The sequence below is a fragment of the Balaenoptera physalus genome (genome assembly GCF_965194825.1).
Source record: "Balaenoptera physalus genome assembly, chromosome: 6".
In the NCBI taxonomy this organism is placed as follows: Eukaryota; Metazoa; Chordata; class Mammalia; order Artiodactyla; family Balaenopteridae; genus Balaenoptera; species Balaenoptera physalus.
The window spans coordinates 82,376,207-82,397,101 of NC_138885.1; the positions used below are offsets into that span (position 1 = coordinate 82,376,207).

The 20,895-nt window shown below is 39.4% G+C and overlaps 1 protein-coding gene across 1 annotated transcript in view; it reads right to left on the reverse strand.

Moving 5' to 3' along the window:
- Positions 1 to 3,075: 3,075 nt before the first annotated feature.
- LOC309663385 (uncharacterized protein) overlaps positions 3,076 to 20,895 on the reverse strand; it is a 349,815-nt gene continuing 331,995 nt past the window's right edge. Inside the window, exon 7 of the transcript XR_014265221.1 lies at positions 3,076 to 4,679. The gene's annotated coding sequence lies outside the window, so the exon portion shown is untranslated. The remainder of the gene's footprint in view (positions 4,680 to 20,895) is intronic.

Sequence of the window (20,895 nt, forward strand, 5' to 3'; positions counted from 1 at the left end):
TTTCTCGGGTCGTTTCTCTCTCTCTTCTCCTTCTGGGACCCCTATAATGCGAATGTTGTTGCATTTAATGTTGTCCCAGAGGTCTCTTAGGCTGTCTTCATTTCTTTTCATTCTTTTTTCTTTAGTCTGTTCTGCAGCAGTGAATTCCACCATTCTGTCTTCCAGGTCACTTATCCGTTCTTCTGCCTCAGTTATTCTGCTATTGATTCCTTCTAGTGTAGTTTTCATTTCAGTTATTGTATTGGTCATCTGTTTGTTTGTTCTTTAATTCTTCTAGGTCTTTGTTAAACATTTCTTGCATCTTCTCGATCTTTGCCTTCATTCTTATTCCGAGGTCCTGGATCATCTTCACTATCATTATTCTGAATTCTTTTTCTGGAAGGTTGCCTATCTCCACTTCATTTAGTTGTTTTTCTGGGGTTTTATCTTGTTCCTTCATCTGGTATATAGCCCTCTGCCTTTTCATCTTGTCTATCTTTCTGTGAATGTGGTTTTTGTTCCACAGGCTGCAGGATTGTAGTTTTTCTTGCTTCTGCTGTCTGCCCTCTGGTGGTTGAGGCTATCTAAGAGGCTTGATGGGAGGCTCTAGTGGTGGGTAGAGCTGACTGTTGCTGTGGTGGTCAGAGCTCAGTAAAACCAGTCTATTGTTCTTAAATTACACCAGCATTTGTGTGCCTCTTTCTAGGAGATGAACTATACTGATTAAACAAACCAAACCAAAACTGAATCCCGTATAAACAGGACACCTGCAGAACCTTCTGTTCAAAGCCTCCTGGGATTATTATGCAGGTTTGCTTTCTATCTTTCTGTTAGAAAATAGAGAATATGTTTGCCCATCAGTGGGTCAGTGAGGTGAGAAAATTGTAGTTGGGGGGTCACCATTAAATTTGCCCAGGTGATGTAAGATGATTAATTGTAACTGGATTTTAACACCAGCCCATACATTTCTACACCAAAAGAGATGCTTGAAAAAGGACAAAATTCATTGTCTCTTTGAAGAAGTTGCCCAATTGTATTGCCTACAGATTTCAGCTATGGATTTTATTATTGTTTTTAATAACAACATTGGCAATACTTTGAGTATTGTCACTGTTGCTTTTGCTTGGGAAACAATTTTTTAAATTTGTTTATTTATTTATTTTTGGCTGCGTTGGGTCTCCATTGCTGTGCGCGGGCTTTCTCTAGCTGTGGCGAGTGGGTGCTGCTCTTCTTCGCGGTGCGTGGGCTTCTCATTGCTGTGGCTTCTCTTGTTGCAGAGCACGGGCTCTAGGTGCATGGGCTTCAATAGTTGTGGCACGTGGGCTCAGCTGTTGTGGCTCGCAGGCTCTAGAGCGTAGGCTTAGTAGTTGTGGCGCACGGGCTTCGTTGCTCCATGGCATGTGGGATCCTCCCAGTCCAGGGATCGAACCCGTGCCCCCTGCACTGGCAGGCGGATTCTTAACCACTGTGCCACGAGGGAAGTCCCTCAGGTATGGATTTCTGGTAAACACCCCATGTCCGTCTCTAAGACAAAATGAAGCACTGCCACTTGGGGGATCTGGATCTCATAGATAGGGAAGAAGTTGGAACTCTTGCCAGAATGCTAGTTGTGTGGGTAATATGTAAATGTTTAGCATTGTAAATGCAGATTCCCAGGACATACCCTCCAGAGACTGATTCAGTTCATCTGGCGTAGAGCCCCAAATGTCTCTTCTTAACATGTAACCCAAGTGAGTCAAGAGTATTAGGACTACATTTTGAGTTTTACAAGTTTCACGCTTGACAGTAAGTAGAATTTTGGGCAAGTTTATAATCACAGCTAAAATATTGTGTGTGCATTTTATGTAATCCATATTGCTAGAATATGACATATTCTTATTTTAAAAAACCAATGTATAATAAAGAGCTTCCTTAATATTATTTTAGTGACCCAAGTTCTTTAATTCCATTTGACTATTTCCACATGGTGTGAAAAAGACTGCAATTCAAATTTCAGCCTCTGCATTTTATTTCTAGAGTTCTTGCTCTTCATAACTAATTAATTTTCTGTAACTGTCATAGGGTTATAATCAGTCATTATGAATCAGAAGTAAAATTTAGCTCATGTCAGAAATTATTTAGGAGCTTTCATTTGGTTTCTAGGTAGGTAGAACATTTAATTAAATGTATTAGAAGAAATAGGCAAAGTTCTACTACTTTGGGTTCTTTCATAAAGAAAGATTTAGAAAGACTGTAATGATATACACCAATGCTGCAAAGATTATAGAAGTTATGTCATCATTTCTTCCTTTTAAAAATTCCCATTTTTAGAATTTTATATATCAAGAGAAAAAAACAGGCTGTTCAAGACTTCTCCATAAAAGAAAAGAATAAAAATAGACGTTGACTTGTTGGATCATGATTTTCTTAGCATATTTCATTTAGGAAATACTTTGAAATTGACTTGCCATATACTAGTTCAGTAATTTTAATAATTCATGTCAGAAGTAAAAGATAGGTAGCTTTTCAGTATGAATAAATGATGTTGGGAGGGATTAGAATATAATTTATTAAGAAATACATCAAATGTTCTCTAAACTAAATTGCTAAAGTCCTGGATAAAAGATAATTGGTCAAATTCAACTCAGGTCTTTCCATTCAAATTGAGAGCTGTGGAATTCTTTAAAGTATTGGTTCTCAAATTTTGGTGTGGATAAGAGTCCCATCTCCAAAGATTCTTATTCAGTAGGTACAGTGTATGGCCTGGGAATCCACATTTACGATTCTGAGGCAAATAGTCTTTTGACCATGCTATAAAACTGGTGGGGAAAAAATATTCAAAAGTGATTGATGATTAGTTGATGATGACTGGAAAATAGTACTGTATCTATGGGAAAAGATTGATGTTCTTGGTTAATCTGAGAAAAAGAAGGTTGAAGAGTTGCAGCTTTCTAAGAGTTAATTTAAGGAACTAGGATACAGAAAAATAGTCACCAGTTATTTGTCATGTTTTCTTAAGAGCAAAAAAGAAATAGGTTTACATAGGTTTAAATTGCAGTGAGTAAGCTCAGGATTGCATGTAAAATGCAATACATTTTCCCAGCACTGGGATTCTAGTTTATTTCTTACCTGGACACCATCCAATCCCGCCACTCCACTTGACTTGATTCCTAAAGAACCTCTGCCAAAGTCTTCTTTTCTGCCAACTCACCCTTAGGGAGCATTTTTCTTAATTGGCCATTCTCTACAATCTTGGTCCTCCCACCCTGCCCCCCGCCCCACTGGAGTAATCTCTCCAAAAAATAATTTATAGTGAGATAATTATATTTGAAAGTCTTTTCTTCTTTCAGGGGAAGCTATAAACTGCAGATATCCTTTTAGTTAAGTTCTTTAACTGCCTTATTAGTCATTTATTGACAATGTAAAAGATCTGTGTGTAATTTAAGGAGCCTTTCAATTCAGTTAAAACAGAGATTTTCTCTTCTTGCTTTCAGTTTCCCACCAGCTACTTCAGAATGTCCCCAGTGGTCACAGTCTATTGAGAAAAATTCTTCAACCTATATTCTTTCAAGTGTTTTTAGAAAGAAATCTTGTTTTTAAAAGGGTATGTGGAGGCTGGAAGATGGAGATAAATATGTCTCAGGTTTTGTTCTTCTGCTGTTTCTCTCCCCCTTCGCTTCTCTAAGTCAGATCTCAATAGCCTCTATTTCCAATATTGCTGTCTCTTTGTATTCTATATCTGGCTTGACCTAAGTGTATTATGGAGTTGTTACACAGATTTTTGACTCCCTTATTTTTCCAGGATGTTATTGTGACCATGGGTGTGGAAAGACAGTGTAAGCTATTAACTGTTAGGAAGAAATTTATAATGTTTTATTTATAATAAAATAATACTTTATTTTTTGAAGAAAATTGACACAAGAAAGTCTATCTGTTCTGAGCAGTTTCTATAACAAAATCATAATTTCTAGATTAGTCATGTTTCAATAGAGATTGTGGCAAGTATAAATAATTCAACTAATGTACTTCTGTTTTGCTAATATTATTAATCATATTTTGCCGACAGAGTCTATCTGACAGAAATTATATATATTTTGGCTTGCATTAAGCAAAGTCTGTAAAGCTGGATGAAAAAAATAATAATTATTTAGGACATTTCAATAACATTCTGCCCAACTCAATTACATTTGCTTACTTTGATTTATACCCTGTCCTTATTGACCGGGTCAAGAAGTCTACCTGTATTATCAGAGTATGTATTAGGATGTTTCCAAATACAAGTAACAGAATTTCCAAGTAAAAGTGTCTTAAAACAATGAAGACATTTATTATGTCACATGGAAGTCCCAGCAGGTTGATTCAGCAGCTGAAGCATCCTATCAAGGTCTCAGGCCGTTTTCAGTTCTCTATTCCACCACTCTCAGCTTGTTGGGACTTGTTTTCAAGCTTTTCTCCTCATAATTGAAAAAAGCTGCCATTGCCACTGATATTGGGTCCTCCCTCACACAACTGTACTCAAAAGCAGGAGCACTATTTCCCCTTCCATTGCTTGAAGAGAGAAATAAAGCCTTTCTTAGAAGCTCTCACCTTTACCCTCTCAGCTAACTCTCTTGCTAGTCCCATTAGCAAGTGACTGGCCCATGCCCTTGTTAAACTGTGTGGAGTGAATGTTCGGCATTTCCAGCCTCGATGGTGGGAAGTGGTATCACAGAAGACAAAAACTGGAAGAACAACAGATAGGGAAAAATTTATTATGGTGATATTTTTGACAGCTTCCGAAAGCCCTCGTAAGTGTCTGAAAATGGTAGTCTGAAACTTTATGCTGACTTAATAAATGAGTTTTATGCATTATTCTCAACTTCGATAAATGTTTTCTTTTTGAAATTTACACATTGACTCAAAATGGGAGTTACTTCTACACAAATCATATGTTTTTCCTTCTATCGGTCTTGTTTAGTGGATTTACATATCATCCTCATTCTAAAGCATTCAATTTCCAAAATAGCAAGTATTTTCTATTAGAATAATGAAAGAGAAGAAAAATTAGACAAAGGAGTGTGGGTTATAATGGGGAAAATGAGAAGAAGATAATAGGAACGGTAGAAAACAAAAAAGGCAGGGGAAAAATAAGGAGGGATAGAGTAGAATGAGCAATGACTAATCTGGATGATCTAATGTGACAGAGTTCAGTTAACTAGGTCACTTGCCCCTTGAAATGATGGGCAGGATAAGCCATTAAGACACTGGAGCAAATAGAAGAAAAGGAGGAGGAAGCCGACTCTTCAGGCATGCATTTTGCAGGTTAGAATTTGGTCCTAACCACACTGCGGGTGTGTCCCTGGAAACTCATGTTCATGTGGCTTGGCAGTAGTGTTCTGATGGCAGTCTTGGGTTTTTTCATTTAAAGATAATTTGCCTAACAATGATGTTTAAAATAATCCATCTAAATATTTAAGGCTCTTAACTTGTCTCAGCAATAATTAAAACAAGGAAATATTTAGGCTCTGAGTTTCAAAGGGCCAGACTTTCCAAATGATTGGGGCTTTATAAAGATTTATTCCTCTGTGTACAATCTAAACCAACTTTAGAGAAAAGAGCTCACCTAAACCTACCAATATTGCTTGGATTTGTTTTAGGATTAAGAGGTTACTGTCCCTGCCTTTCATTTCACCATCTCACCTGGTTCTTTATTGACTTTTCCTCGTTTTTCCTCTTTCCACTCTTTGCCAGATATAATAATCACTGGAAATATAATAGGTTCTCTTTGATACTTTATCAATCTTGAAAAATATACATGAGAGGATTTTGTTGAAACTCTCCCTTTCGTGTAATAGGTATCCTTTACGTTAAATAGGTTTTTATTATTTTAATCCTTATATCTATTGTAAAATAAAAGATTTAGAAGGCAATGCAAAATAAACATATACCCCAATGAGTTGTTATAAGGCAAACACTCTTGTAGCCAAGACCCAAGTCAAGAAATAGAATTTTCCAGCTATTCCAGAAGTCCTCCATGTGCTTCATTCCAATTTCATATCACCTCCCACCCCTCAAAGTAGCCACCATCCTGATTTTCATAGTAATCATTTCCACTTGTTTCCTTATAGTTTATGACACCCAAATGCACATCCATAGACAGTTTTGCCCATTAAAATTTTTTTTGGATATGTCTTTTAAATCTCTCTTATTGTACAGTTTCACTCTTCCATTGTTTCTTTTCTTTATGATTTATCTATTGAAGAACCCAAGCTTTTTGACTTGTCAAGTTTCCCATAGTCTGAAGTTTGCTGTTTTCATACTCATTATGCAGTGTGGCATGTTCCTCTGTCCTTGGTATTTCCTGAAAACTGGCACCTGGATTCTGAGGCTTCATTGGACTTAGTTTTATTCCTTTGGGTAAGACTATAGGTTGTGTTGTGTTCTTTCATCAGGAGTCATACAATGTCTGGTTGATTCTCTTTTTGTGGTATTACTAGCTACTGATGTCTAGATCCATTAATTCACCGGGGGTTGCAAAAGGGTGATATTCAGATTCCATTATTTCTTTTTCACTTATTATATTAGCTGAAATGCTTTGACAAGGAGACATATCTCTCATCTACTATTTGGTTACCCAGTGATACATTTCATGTGGAAAAGGTAGGATAGGTGCTCGGTTCTTTTCCTCTATTTACCAGTTTTTAAGAGAATAAATTGGTTCCTTATCCTTCTCTGAAGGTCACCAATTCTTTGTTTTTAAAAACATTCTCATGAACTCATGATTTCAACATATTTGATAAAATTTCAATCAATAGCAATTATAACTTTTTTTTTTGAAGCTCAAATTGTCCTATCTTTGGCCAGCAGGATTCTCTTCAGGTTGGTCTAAGCCCTTTTGACACACCCTAGTAATTTTTGAGAACTTCCCTGATTTTTAATAACAGATGTCCACATTCATCTTGTATGCATCCTGCCCCAGATAGGAAATCAGTCATGTTTCCAAAAGCCTTGATTTCTTCTACGATTTCAAGACCACAATCTGAGTGCTAATGTTTATTGCTACTGGGTTGGTTACTTATTGCTACTTGGCCTTTTCAGCGGCAGAGCTAGGAAATCTATCTATCTATTGATAAATATACATATAGATATAATTTTACAGATAAAATACGTAATGATTATGCTGATATTTCCAATTAAAAGTCAGTACTATGGGATTTTAACCTAGACTTTTTTATACTTTTACTGCATCTATATCTCTCTTCCTCCATAACAAGATTTCTGGTTCCCAAGTGTACAGTAGGTGATGGAATTGTATCTCATAATTACTCATTTACATTATTCTACATTGTACACACGACAGGCTTAAAATAACAATACACATATTACCACCACCAATATAATTACAAAGAACAGCTGAATTTTTTTTATATGCTCTCCTCACCCTCATCCCATTTTTTAGTTATACTATATCTACATTATGTGAGAATATAGCCTTTATATGTTATACTCTCATTTATTATTAGTTCTTCATATAACTAAGTTTTACTGTCTACCACCTGATGTCTCTTCACTGATGATGTCTCTTTACTGATGATGTCTCTCTAATCATTTTGATTGTCTAATACTCGTCCTTCTCTAGATTCTTGAGAACAATATTCTCTGAGTCCTTGCATATTGATAACTGTTGTTTTGTGCCTTTTATAGTTGAAAGTCAGTTTTGAAGAATATAAAATCCTTGGTTTACATTTTATTCCTTGTGTCTCTTAAATATGTTATTCCATTTTCTTCTGGCATAAAGTATAGGTGTCAAAAAAACCCTGATGATAATCTACTTTTTTACCTTTTAAGTCACTTTTGGTTTTGATTGGATACTCAACGGAATTTTTTTTTTCTTTAAAGTTCATCCATTTTGTTAGAAATTTGTCTTGGTGTTGATAATTCTGGGTCAACATTCTCAGGTACACAGTATATTTTTTCATTATGTAGTTTCATATTGTTTTTTATAAAGAAAATTTCTCTTTAATTATAATTTTAAGTATTTGTTTTGTCCCCTTGCTTTACACTTCTTCAAAGATTCCAATTATATGAGGTTGAATCTTCTTTGTCCATCTTTAATATTTGTCATTTTCTTTCTTTTTTCTTTTTTCTGGCTGCGCTGGGTCTTCGTTGCTGCGTGCAGGCTTTCTCTAGTTGCGGTGAGCGGGGGCTACTCTTCATTGTGGTTCGCGGGCTTCTCATTGCGGTGGCTTCTCTTGTGGAGCACGGGCTCTAGGCGCGTGGGCTTCAGTAGTTGTGGCACGTGGGCTCTAGAGTCCCAATATTTGTCATTTTCTGTCAAATGTTTCTTATCTTTTTCTTTACTTTTTATTTAAAAAATTTCCTCCTTTGGGACTTCCCTGGTGGTCCCCTTCCACTGAAGGGGGCCGGGGTTCGATCCCTGGTCAGGGAACTAGATCCCACATGCATGCTGCAACTAAGAGTTCACATGCCGCAACTAAGAAGTCCACATGCCGCAACTAAGAAGCCCACATGCCGCAACTATGAGCCTGCATGGGGCAACTAAAAAAGATCCCACATGCCTCAACTAAGACCTGGCGCAGACAAAATAAATAAAAATAAATAAATATTAAAAAAAAAAGTTTGTTGGGAAAAATGTTAAAAATATCTTTTTAATATTTTATTTCTTTTAAGGCTTAATCTCTTTTGTTATGTTTGCTCTGTGTTCCTTCATTTTAGTGTCACTTCTGAAATAATTTTTAAAAAAATTTCTAATTGTCTCCTGGATTTTACCACCTCAGTGGCAGAGTATTTTAACACTGTTTTCATTTCATGTCTCTATCGTTTTCTTAATGTATTTTAGCTTCTTTTGAGATAGAAGATAATAGTTTTGATTTGTTCTGTGAGCATGTCTTTCTGGTGTAGGGATATTTATTGTGCTCATTGTTTTTCTTAGAAATAACTTTGCAAGGCATTTGGCCTCAATACTTTTCTGTTTCTCATTTTTATGTTAAAATGGCTTTCCAGAACTTTTAGTAGGAGACACAGCTTTGAATAGCTTTTCTAACTTCATAAACTCCCTCTTCTGTTGTTTTCAGGTAGTGTTAAGAAGGGTCAGCTTGCTTTATGAGATTTCCTGGTTCTGTTCCCTTCCCCCCCACCTTTTATCTGGGTCTCTATCTGTTGTTCTTTCTGTCTCTGTCCAGCTTAATTTTGATTCCACTCTCAGCATTTCTCTTCAGTGTGACACTCTGTCCTGAAAGGAAGCTCTGGCAAGTCAGTCTCTAGGGCTGCTTAAGCACCTTCAGTCTTTGTAGCAGACCCCTTGCACTCACCACCTACCCGATTGGGCAAAACCTGACCACATGCTTTCCAGTAGATAGTCCTTGCTATTTAGGGCTTCTCTTCTCAAGTCTGTCAAAGTCTGTCAAGTTTCACTGCTTCTCTCTCCTTTTCCTGCTTACATGCTGATAGGATCCAGGTCTTATGGCTGTGGGTGGTCTGTTCTCATTCACATGTATTTTGAAGTTTGTGTGGATGCCTTGCAGCCTAGCATCCGTGTAAATGTTGTCCATGGGATTTTGATTTTGCTAAGTTGTTGTCCTATATGTTTTCTTTTTTAATGTTTTATTTATTTACTTTTGGCTGCGTTGGGTCTTCGTTGCTGCACGTGGGCTTTCTCTAGTTGCGGCAAGCGGGGGTTACCCTTCATTGTGGTGTGCGGGCTTCTCATTGCGGTGGCTTCTCTTGTTGCACAGCACGGCTCTAGGCATGCGGGCTTCAGTAGTTGTGGCACGCAGGCTCAGTAGTTGTGGCTTGTGGGCTCTAGAGCGCAGGCTCAGCAGTTGTGGCGCACGGGCTTAGTTGCTCCGCGGCATGTGGGATCTTCCCGGACCAGGGATTGACCCATGTCCTCTGCATTGGCAGGTGGATTCTTAACCACTGAGACACCAGAGACGCCCCATATGTTTTTATGTTAAGATTTGGATTCAAAATTACACTGCTGCTGTAGTCATCTTCCCTGAACCCACTAAATAGATTTAAACTACTCTCTTCTTTAAGTAGAACCCGCATTTTCACAAGAGTTAGAAATAGTACATTACTAATAACTTCCTAAGCTTTGATAATTTTATTATAACTTCAGAAGGGTTTGGGAAATGTATTCTCCATGTTATAAAATCCTCTGAGAACTTTGGAGCAGTGTAATTTTTGTTTTACTTCTGGTACAATTAAAGAGAGAAAATTTCTGTGTCCCTGAACCAGTTAAAAAAAAAAATTAGGTGCTCCATGTATTATTGGAAACCAACTTTATATAAACCTTTGACATAAGGCAAATATAAGCTGACGATTATAAAAATGATCATTCTCATTGTTATGTAAGAGGAGGTGTGCTTATCCAGTATTTTCACATATCTCTTTTCATCCTCAAAATAACCCTCTTAGGGAGGTATTGTTATTATGAGTCCCACCCTTCAGAAGAAGTTGAGCTTAGAGGACATAAATGACTTGTTCTAAGCCATTAGCAGAAAGGACTCTTCCCACCTCTATGTGAAAAAGTTTTACTCTTCCGCCCAGGGCTCAGCTTTGAAGAGATCCTTGTGCAGCACGTGGGTGGAAGTGGAACCTGCCTGGCCAGCTCTACCGTCAAATATTTCTTGAGGACCCACGGGGTGACAGGTGCTGCAGGGAGATCTCTCTCACAGTCTGGTTAAGAGCTTTGTCTAGCACCTTAGAGCCTGAGGAGACAGAGTAGCACTTGAACCCGGGTTTTTGGACTCTAGCCCCTGCGGTTTGCTTTTCCCGCTGGCTAGGGTCAGCGTCAGCAGTGCGCTTTGTGTGACCTGCAGTACTTGGAGTGGCTCCATGCGGCATTGCGATACCTGCTTGTTGCTGGACATGAGTAGCTTTGCTTCATGGTAGATGTGAAAGGACAGTGTCAGCATTTCTGGTGCTTGTGGCACTGCTTCTCCAATGTTTACTCCCGAGTACTCTGAGCAGCAGAGGGGAGAATCCTGTCCCAACCTCCAGGCAGCCTCTCATTGCATTCTAATATCTTACCTTAAAATTCATGCAACTTTTAAATTCTACTTCGCAATATATCTGTGCTATTGAATACAAAAAGCCTATTTTCCATACATGCCAGCAAGTAAAATTTTCGTTATAGGGAAATGTAGACTGTTCCTCTGGTGGCTCTTGGTGCCTCCTGGCATGTTACCATGTACTCCTGAAGTGTTCCTCAGTCTGAAAGCATAAGAAGAAATACACAGAAGTAGACTGGGACTCCATCTTGGGAGTTTGAAGGTTTTGCTAAATCTTTGGACTTTGTTCTGTAGACACTGAGGAACCAATGAAGCATTTCAAAAAAGAAAGTGACCTGATCAGTTTTGTGTTTTAGAGGAATGGCTTTAAATTTCTTTGATCATCATCTATAGTAAGAAATACAGGGGGCTTCCCTGGTGGCGCAGTGGTTGAGAATCTGCCTGCCAATGCAGGGAACACGGGTTCGAGCCCTGGTCTGGGAGGATCCCACATGCCGCGGAGCAACTGGGCCCGTGAGCCACAACTGCTGAGCCTGCGCGTCTGGAGCCTGTGCTCCGCAACGGGAGAGGCCGCGATGGTGAGAGGCCCGCGCACTGCGATGAAGAGTGGCCCCCACTTGCCACAACTAGAGAAAGCCCTCGCACAGAAACGAAGACCCAACACAGCCATAAATAAATAAAAATTTAAAAAAAAAAATTAAAAAAAAAAAAAAAAAAAAAAGAAATACAGGGCTTCCCTGGTGGCACAGTGGTTAAGAATCCTCCTGCCAATGCAGGGGCCATGGGGTCAAGCCCTGATCCGGGAAGATCTCACATGCCGTGGAGCAACTAAGCCCGTGCACCACAACTACTGAGCCTGTGTTCTAGAGCCCAAGAGCCACAACTACTGAGCCCACGAGCCACAACTACTGAAGCCCGTGCACCTAGAGCCCGTGCTTTGCAACAAGAGAAGCCACCACAATGAGAAGTCCATGCACTGCAACGAAGAGCAGCCCTGCTTGCCGCAACTAGAGAAAGCCCACGCACAGCAACGAAGACCCAACGCAGCCAAAAAAAAAAAAAAAAAAATTTTACATGCCAATATATGCAGATTATATATAATATATATGCATATGCATATATGTGATTACATATGTATATATGTAAAATAACAATTTGTTGAAACTTGACTGATATTTATATATTTTCCACCCTAACCAACCAATTTCATCTAGGAAAAGTTAATGCAATCCACTAAGTTGGTTGCACAACCCCTGATGGAGTGCACCTCAGGTAACCAGAGAATTTATACACTTCATTAATATTTTGAATGGAACAAAGTTGTACTCATTAAGAAACACTTCAGTGCTTCTTCCAGGAGGTTTAGAAGATGTTATCGGGAAGGAAGAGGAGGGGAGGTTCCTCGGCCCTATGACCATGATTTTCCTGGCAGCCTGCACACCCTTTCCCCGGGGCCAGATTCTCTCTGCTCTCCTCTGTACCATTCATTCTCTTGCAGCCTGCCCCCTTCTCTCCTAGGATAATTGATTTCATACAGAACCTTCTCTAGTCATCCTACTTGAGAAGACCCAAGAAGTGGGAGAGGGTAATCTCTGTATTGAACTTTAACTCTCTCTCTCAGATAGAGAACACTGAGGGTAAAATGTAGCACATAATGAAGACTATATGTATTTTCCTAAGGCTGCATAACAAAGTACCACAGACTGGGTGGCTTAAATAACAGAAACTGATTTTCTCACAGTTCTGGAGGCTACAAAGTTAAGATCAAGATGTCAACAGGGCTGGTTTCTTCTGAGGCCTCTCTCCTTGGCTTGCAGATGGCTAACTTCTCCCTGTGTCTTCACATGATCTTCCTTCTGTGTGTCTGTGTCTTAATCTCTTCTTATAAGGAGACCAGTCAGATTGAATTAGGGCCCACCTGTAAGACCTCATTTTCACTTAATTACCTCTTTAAAGGCCCTATCTCCAAATACACTCACATTTTGAGGTACTAGGGTTTAGGACTTCAACATATGAATTTTTTTGGCCAGGGGACAAAATTCAGCCCTGTAAAAAACTAATAAATGGAAATCTCAATTAAATACAGTCAGGAGACCAGAAGGGGGAGCTCTCATGCCCTACCATGAGCCCAACAGGAAGAAGAAAGACTCCTTCTTCTTTCCTGGTAAGCACCCAGCCTATGAGAGACAGTCATGACTCAGCCAATGAAAAGCCATGGGCTCTTTGTTTACTATACCTGCCCCCAACTTCTTTTTCCACTCTGTAAAAGAGTTCTTTCCATTTTTGTGGATCCACTTGCACATGGCTCACCATGGTTGCACGCTGTGAATTGCAATTCTTTGTTGATCCCAAATAAACCCATTTTTGCTGGAGAAATAACTAGCAGTCTATTTGTTTTAGGTCAACAGTCCATAGCACCATTTATGTTTATTTTTAAAAAATCAAATACAGCCATTTTTATGTTATACAAAATAAATGCCAAAATACCAGCATTACAAATAACATCACAGCTTTATTTTCATGATATAATGAATTCAGTTACTTAATTCTATTATGGATAGACAGAGTTTCCATTTTAGTGGCCCCCCTAGGAGAGTTTTGGAGGCTACCAACTTAATTTTTTTCTTTTTAAATAAGGAGGTCTTAGTTTTTATTTTACTGTGTACTTAACTGCTGCCCAGCTGCTTCACCTTGCCCTTGACTGGATGTCCTCAACACATAGAAAAATTTGCATGAAAAGCTGGTAAATGGTAATTAAAGGACTTCAGTAAAAGAGAAGAGAAAGAGAAGAAATCTTTGGTTTGGGATTCACTGGGCTGACTGAAAAGAGAAAACCCAAACAGCCCTTTCTCTCTTCGGGAAATTCTGCAAGAAGCAAGCCCAGAGGATCTGAATTAGCTCAAAGGAAAAACACAGGCTAAGACCAGTAGAAACGGGACATGAGCTCCTTAGCTAAGCTCTGGTCTGATAGGGCCACTTCCCAGCCAGGAAGCTCATATGGTTACAGACGGACGGACTGGGCGTCTCCAGTCCCCCACTCAGCTGCGCATAGACAGGCCCTGCAGCATCAGAGCGGGGCTCTTCCTAGGCTGCATCCTGCTGTGCCGGTCCACATGCCTCACCTCCTGCCTCTTACCTCTCCGCGGAGTGAACACTCCCCAGCTTCTGCGTCTGAGTTTCTCATTTTATATTTATTTCAGGAGGCTGCTGCGGGGGTGGGGGTGGGGGTGAGGGGCAGTGCCCTTGTTTCCAGTTGGTTGATTGATTTATCAGACTTTATAGACTCCCCGTACTACTCCTTGGCCGACTCCTTCTCAGCTCTCTGAGTCTGTAATTCATTCTATAAATGTGGTTGTTCATCAAGATGATCTCTTTGATTCCTCTTCACCCTAATGTTATGTGAGTCTGTTCTTAAATTTCAGACTTTACTGCAGATTTTTTAAAAAAATCCCATGTATAGTTACAAAAGAAACTTAATATAGATCCTTTTGCCTAACAGATAGAGGGAGAAAAGGTACCCCTTTCTTCCTGGGATTTTAAGCTTATTTTAGATAGGAAATTTAAGCTTACCTCAACTACAGGTGTTCAGCTCGCTCCTCTGCTCTGCCTTGAGCCACTCTCAGTGACACTGGCAGCTTCACCACCAACTATCAGGCTAAATAACACACATATAATTCTGAATGACATAATTAAAAATTAAAAATGACTATCTGTAAGATGGCATTATCAGCAATGCTTTGCTTTTTAAAATTAGAATTGCTAATGAATTGTTTCCTAATGCTCTTTTGTACTGTCCTATGGATATTTTCTTAAGATACTCACATTTGCAGAATGCCTTTGTACTGTTTTCTCCTCTTGCCCACTCATTGCCCACACATACCTGGCCTCCTACTCCTTGCTAACTCATGGGCCCAGCCTCTGCCCACACACACACTCAGTGACCTGGCACCTACTACAGACCCTCTCCTTTGTTCTCCCACAAATCCACCCACTCATCTTCTCTCCTTTACACAGGTGGACACATTCGTACTCCTACTGCTCAGCAGCCAAAACACAATAATGGCTTAAGGGCGGGGAGAGAATAATTTTTCCAATGACCATTATGTTTTTTTAAATTAACAAGCTCTATCCACACATGAATAGTCTATGAACAGTTCTTTTATTCTTAAATTGGCTGCGAATTATGCCAGAGCAATTCCAGAGCCAACACAAGGGTCAGCCCACTCATCAAAGCCCTGCCAAGGCCTCCTCTTGGGGAGGCTCGCCCCTGAGGAGGCGGAGAGGCCAGTCTTTGCTCCTTGTATGTATTTTTAAGGCCTTCCCCAAATCACCCTCAACCTGATGTTGCTTTGCCTAAAATTCCAGCATTAGAGATTCATTCCTGAACCTTCTCAGTATTTAAAGTATGAAGAATTAGAAAGATATTGCTGGAGTTTCTTCCCATTTGTGGTAACTATTTTTATCTTTTCAAGGAGCTCAGATAATACGCCACATGTTGTGAAGAGAATCTATTCTGCAATATTACAAGTCCACTCGTTAATAGGAAATAAGAACATAATGGTGGGTTTTAAGAAGTGCACAATTGAATTTGTGTTGGTATTTTTTTATTTTGTTTTGTCGTTTGGCTTTCTCTATATTAAATTGATGTGCACTCCTTGAAGGAAGGCTGGGACCATTTCTCCTCATTTATCTCTCTGAGGTGTAGTAACATACCTAACAAGGCTGGTAATTTCTCTTGTCAGCACTAAACCTTAGGGCCAATTTTATTCTACTTTTTATCCACCAGTATTTTACTCTTTATTTTGAATATAACTACTTTCTCCTTTAAACCTCCACAATGCTGGCTCTACTCTCTTATGCATTTATCACTTTCTCTCTTGTATCATATTTAATCTTAGAGCTCATCATGACTCATAAGGACTTTTAAGTATATGATTTAACTTTATGTCCTCACACTAAGCAAAGACCCTTACATAAAAAAAAACTCCTCGGGACTTCCCTGGTGGTCCAATGGGTAAGATTCTGAGCTCCCAATGCAGGGGGCCCGGATTCGGTCAGGGAACTAGATCCCACATGATGCTGTAACTAAGAAGTCTGCATGCCGCAACTAAGAAGCCCGCATGCTGCAACTAAGAGCACGCATGCTGCAACTAAAAGATCCCGCATGCTGCAATGAAGATCCTGCATGTTGCAACTAAGACCCGGCGCAGCCAAAATAAATAAATAAATAAATATTAAAAAAAAAAAGACCTCACATAGAAAGATGCAAGCAAAGCATAAAAAGTAAGAAACAAATACCTCCTAGACCATTCCACAGTGGTGATATGACTGCCACCAAGTTTCTAGCTGTGAACTTCTAGCTAAAGATGGTGCAACAAACAGAGGCATATATCTACTCTTAGTAGAGATCAGAAGAGGGGTTATGAATAGATGCAAGATTTCAATAAATATTTGGTGGAAAGTGAATGGGGGAATGTTAAGTGGCCCAATGGGAGACGAAGTCACAATCTAAAGTGTGTGCAGTGGGGCATGCTGAAGATAAGAAAGATACTTCACCTTGAAGAACCTGAAAGAGGCTCAGGACTTGGAGTCACCACATTTGGCAGAAAGTGAGGGTAAGGTGTGCGGTGTAAAGCAAAAGTTGAAAGCTTATATATGGAACAGTCACCTACTCTTATACCCCCAGGCACAGAAAATCAGCAGCCAGCCTACTCCTTTTTGGAGGGTGAGGAGGGAGATTTATTCCTGGAGATACTCAGCAGGAAAGGCCTGGGCATCAGAGAAATCAGGTCTACAGAAGACATGGAGGGACTTCCCTGGTGGCGCAGTGGTTAAGAATCTGCCAACCAATGCAGGGGACACGGGTTCGATCTCTGGTCTGGGAAGATCCCACATGCCACGGAGCAACAAAGCCTATGCGCCACAACTACTGAGCCTGTGCTCTAGAGCCCGTGAGCCACAACTACTGAAGTCCGCGTGCCACAACTACTGAAGCCCGCGTGCCTAGAGCTCGTGCTCCGCAACAAGAGAAGCCACCTCAATGAGAAGCCCACGCACCGCAACGAAGAGTAGCCCCCACTCACTGCAACTAGAGGAAGCCCGCGCACAGCAACGAAGACCCAATGCAGCCACACACAAAAAATAAATAAATAAAATTTTAAAAAAGAAAAGGGAAGACATGGATAAGGCATGGGGATATAAACAGCAAAATGAATTCAAGGTCTGCATTGGCTGGATCATCTGTGCCCTCTCCACTGCCACACAATCAAAGCACTGTTAATCAGGAAACTAACCCCTAGGCCAGGCTTTTTCAAACTGTGGGTTATGAAATAGTTATGATTAGTGGATTATGAAATCACTTTCATGGGTCATAACGAACACTGTCATTGGTTGGGTTCCCTAGGCAGCAGATTCTGAGACAGAAGTGAGAGTTCAGAATATTCATTAGGGTGAGACTTTGGGATCAAAACCTGTAGAAGGAAACAGAATTGGACAAAAGATGAAGTAGAGCTGTGATTCAAGGCCCAATGACCTCTTTGGCCAAGCCCATGGGGAATACTGAAGCTAGAATGGCTCTTCAGAATTGTCCCAAGTCAGGCCAAGGTAGCCAGGCCTTTATCCCCTTTATCTTTGATTTGGTGATGAGGTCTTTAAAGAGGTGATTAAGTTAAAATGAGGTCCTCAGGGTAGAGCCCTAATCCAATGTGACTGGCGTTCCTTAAGAAGAGAAAGAAACATCAGGGGCATTGCATAAAGAAGAGGCCATGTGAGGACACAGTGAGAAGATGGCCATCTGCAAGCCAAGGAGAGAGGCCTCAGAAGAAAACAAACTGCTGACATCTTAATCTTGGACTTCTAGCCTCCAGAACAGAGAGAAAATAAATTTCTGTTGTTTAAGTCACCCAGTCTACAGTATTTTATTGTGGCAGCCCTAGGAAATTAATACATCTTCCCTCATTGGATGTGGCCATCCCAGGAAGTGTGACCTTGGGCATGTCAACTCTCTGAACTGAGGGAATCCCTGGAGGGGCTGACAGCTGAAGACTGCCCACCAGCAGTGCCCAGCGACTGGGGCAACTAGACTTTCATTGCAGAGAATATGACTGGTACATCACAAGGTCTGTCACAAACATTAAAAAAAATAAAATTCAATAGACTAAATAGAAAATATCTGAGTGCATTATATTTTAAAAAGTTAAATATTGTTTCATGAAATTTTTTGCATATACATATACACATATATGTACATATGGGGGTGCGTGTGTGTGTGTGTGTGTGGACTGGACATGATGAAAAATAATTTCTTTCTGTCAAAAATGTTTAAAAGTCACTTCCCTAGGCAAGAGATTAGAGGAGTGTTTTTCAAAAAAGCTAAACTGACTCAGAGAAGAAACAAAATGTTTTCTCCACCATCCAAAAGTGAACCGTCACCTTGTAAACACCATCCACACTCACAGAGTTCCTCATCAGCTTTTTTAGCATGCTGTTCTTAAATATGAACAGACAAAAAAAGACCACCAGGTATATAAGGCAAACTCTAACCTAAAAAAGAGGACTCATTATGATAAACAGAAAATAGAATACAAGAGAAAATGACAGAGAACAGAAAAATACTGCTTATATGTTAATTTATAGCCTCAAAACATTATGAGAAGATTTGTATATGTAAAATAAAGGCAGAATGCTATGATAAAAAGAACGTTAAGAAAAAAACAAGAGAGGGCTCTTGGAAATTAAACATATAATAATAAAACTTCAGTAGAAGAATTGGAAGATAAAATCAAGGAAATCTGAAAATAGAACCAAAATATCAGTAGATGAACAATAAGAAAGAAAAGATATGAGATTTAGAGACTCAATCCAGTAGGTACAATATCTGACTAGAAGGAGCTCTAGAAAGAGAAGAAATGGAGGGAAAATTATCCAAGAAAAGTTTCCAGAACAGGAAGGCATAAGTCTGAAAATTGAAAGTGCCTACCAACTACTCAGCACAAGTAAAAAAGGGCACATCATTGAGAAATAAGTGTCAGACCACTGGGAATAATGAAAGAATCTCAAAAACATCCAGAAAAAGAAAACAAATGAGTCTTATACTAAAAAGTAGGAATCAGAATGCATCAGGTTTCACAACTACAATAGCAACGGACTCAAAAAAGCAAAGGAGCAATGCCTTATGAATTATGAAGGATAATTTTTTAACCTAGAATGCAACACCCAGCCAAATTATCAATAAAGTGTGAGGGCAGAATAAAGATATTTCAAACATAGAAGAATTCAGAAAATTTACCTTTCATGTGTCTTTTGTAGGAAGCTACTGCAGGATATGATCTAGAAAAATAAGGGGGGAAGACAAGAAAGAGAAAGACATCGGATGCAAAAAAACAAAAAAGGAGAGCCATCACATTGGGAATCCACATGATCACTGTGTCATTGTGAAGGTGATTTGAGCACAGCAGCTCTGCAAGAAGCCTAGAGAGCAGCAAGTTCAGACTGATGCAAGAGGACGCAGGGCTTCAGGAAGCAGGTCTCCAAGAAAATTGAGAAATTTACAGAATGCGTCATGAATTTGAATGTATTGCGCGATCTGCATTTCTGGAAGAGAATAGGGAATTTTTTGACAGGTACATAGAAAAGCAAGCATACAAATAAAATGAGATGATCAATTCCAGGGAAAACAAATTTGTCCTGAGAAAGGTAATATAATCATAGTATATTACATGCCTCAGCCTTAAATAATATTTACATTATCTTAATTATATAAAACCGAATAGTGACCTGAAAAAAGCATTGTGATATAACTATATTGGGAGAATGAGAGGAGGGTATAAGAAGCTAAATCCATATCTTCCATAGAAGAGAGTCCTAGATAATATCTGGAACTTTGAAAAACCAAGAAATAGCATTAGAAATGTGGAGATAAATACCAGAAGAAATGGCTGAAAGTTGAGTGTGGTTGCTTTGGGGATGGAATTAGAACTAGAATTTGCAGATTGTGCAGGGAAAGGGGCTGCTCTTTTTCTTTTGGATTTTGAAGAGAGATTTGGCTTTTTAAACTCTGTACATTTATAACTTAGATGAAAATATAAACAATTTCAGAAAGAAAAATGATAATATAGGCATATCATTTTTCAGATATGGAGGCAACCATCTTTAAAGCTACAGGAAGTCACAGGTACATAATGAACACGTAGGGAATATAGTAATAATATTTTAACAACTTTGGTGATGGATGGTAACTGGACTTACTGTGGTGATTATTTCAAAATGTATAAAATATCAAATAATATTGCATGTTAAGTATAACTTAATAAAAAAAAGCTAAAGGGAAAATTTTGAAAGTTTTTTCTGGGGGCCGGGGGTGGAACAGGACTGGAGTTGAGCTTCACTGTAAGCACTATTAAACCATTTGATTTTGTAGACTTGTGACGACCTTACATTGAATACATTTTTAAAATGAAAAATAAAAACAATTTGCAGGAATGAATTCAGGCACACAGACAGTTAGGAAGGGCTTTGAATTTTAGCTCTGCTGCTTGCAGGTTCCTAATCTTTAAAATCTTTAACATCTTCCTTACAAAGTGTAAGGAGTTCGTGAGAAAAAACATCTAGAAGCTCCTGGTGGGTTGAAAATGATCAATATAGGGCCTCCCTGGTGGCGCAGTGGTTAAGAATCCACCTGCCATTGCAGGGGACATGGGTTTGAGCCCTGGTCCAGGAAGATCCCACATGCTGCGGAGCAACTAAGCCCATGCACCACAACTACTGAAGCCTGCACTCTAGAGCCCGTGCTCCACAAGAGAAGCCACCGCAACGAGAAGCCCGCGCACCGCAACGAAGAGTAGCCCCCTCTTGCCGCAACTAGAGACCCGAGTGCAGCAACGAAGACCCAATGCAGCCAAAAATAAATAAATAAAATAAATAA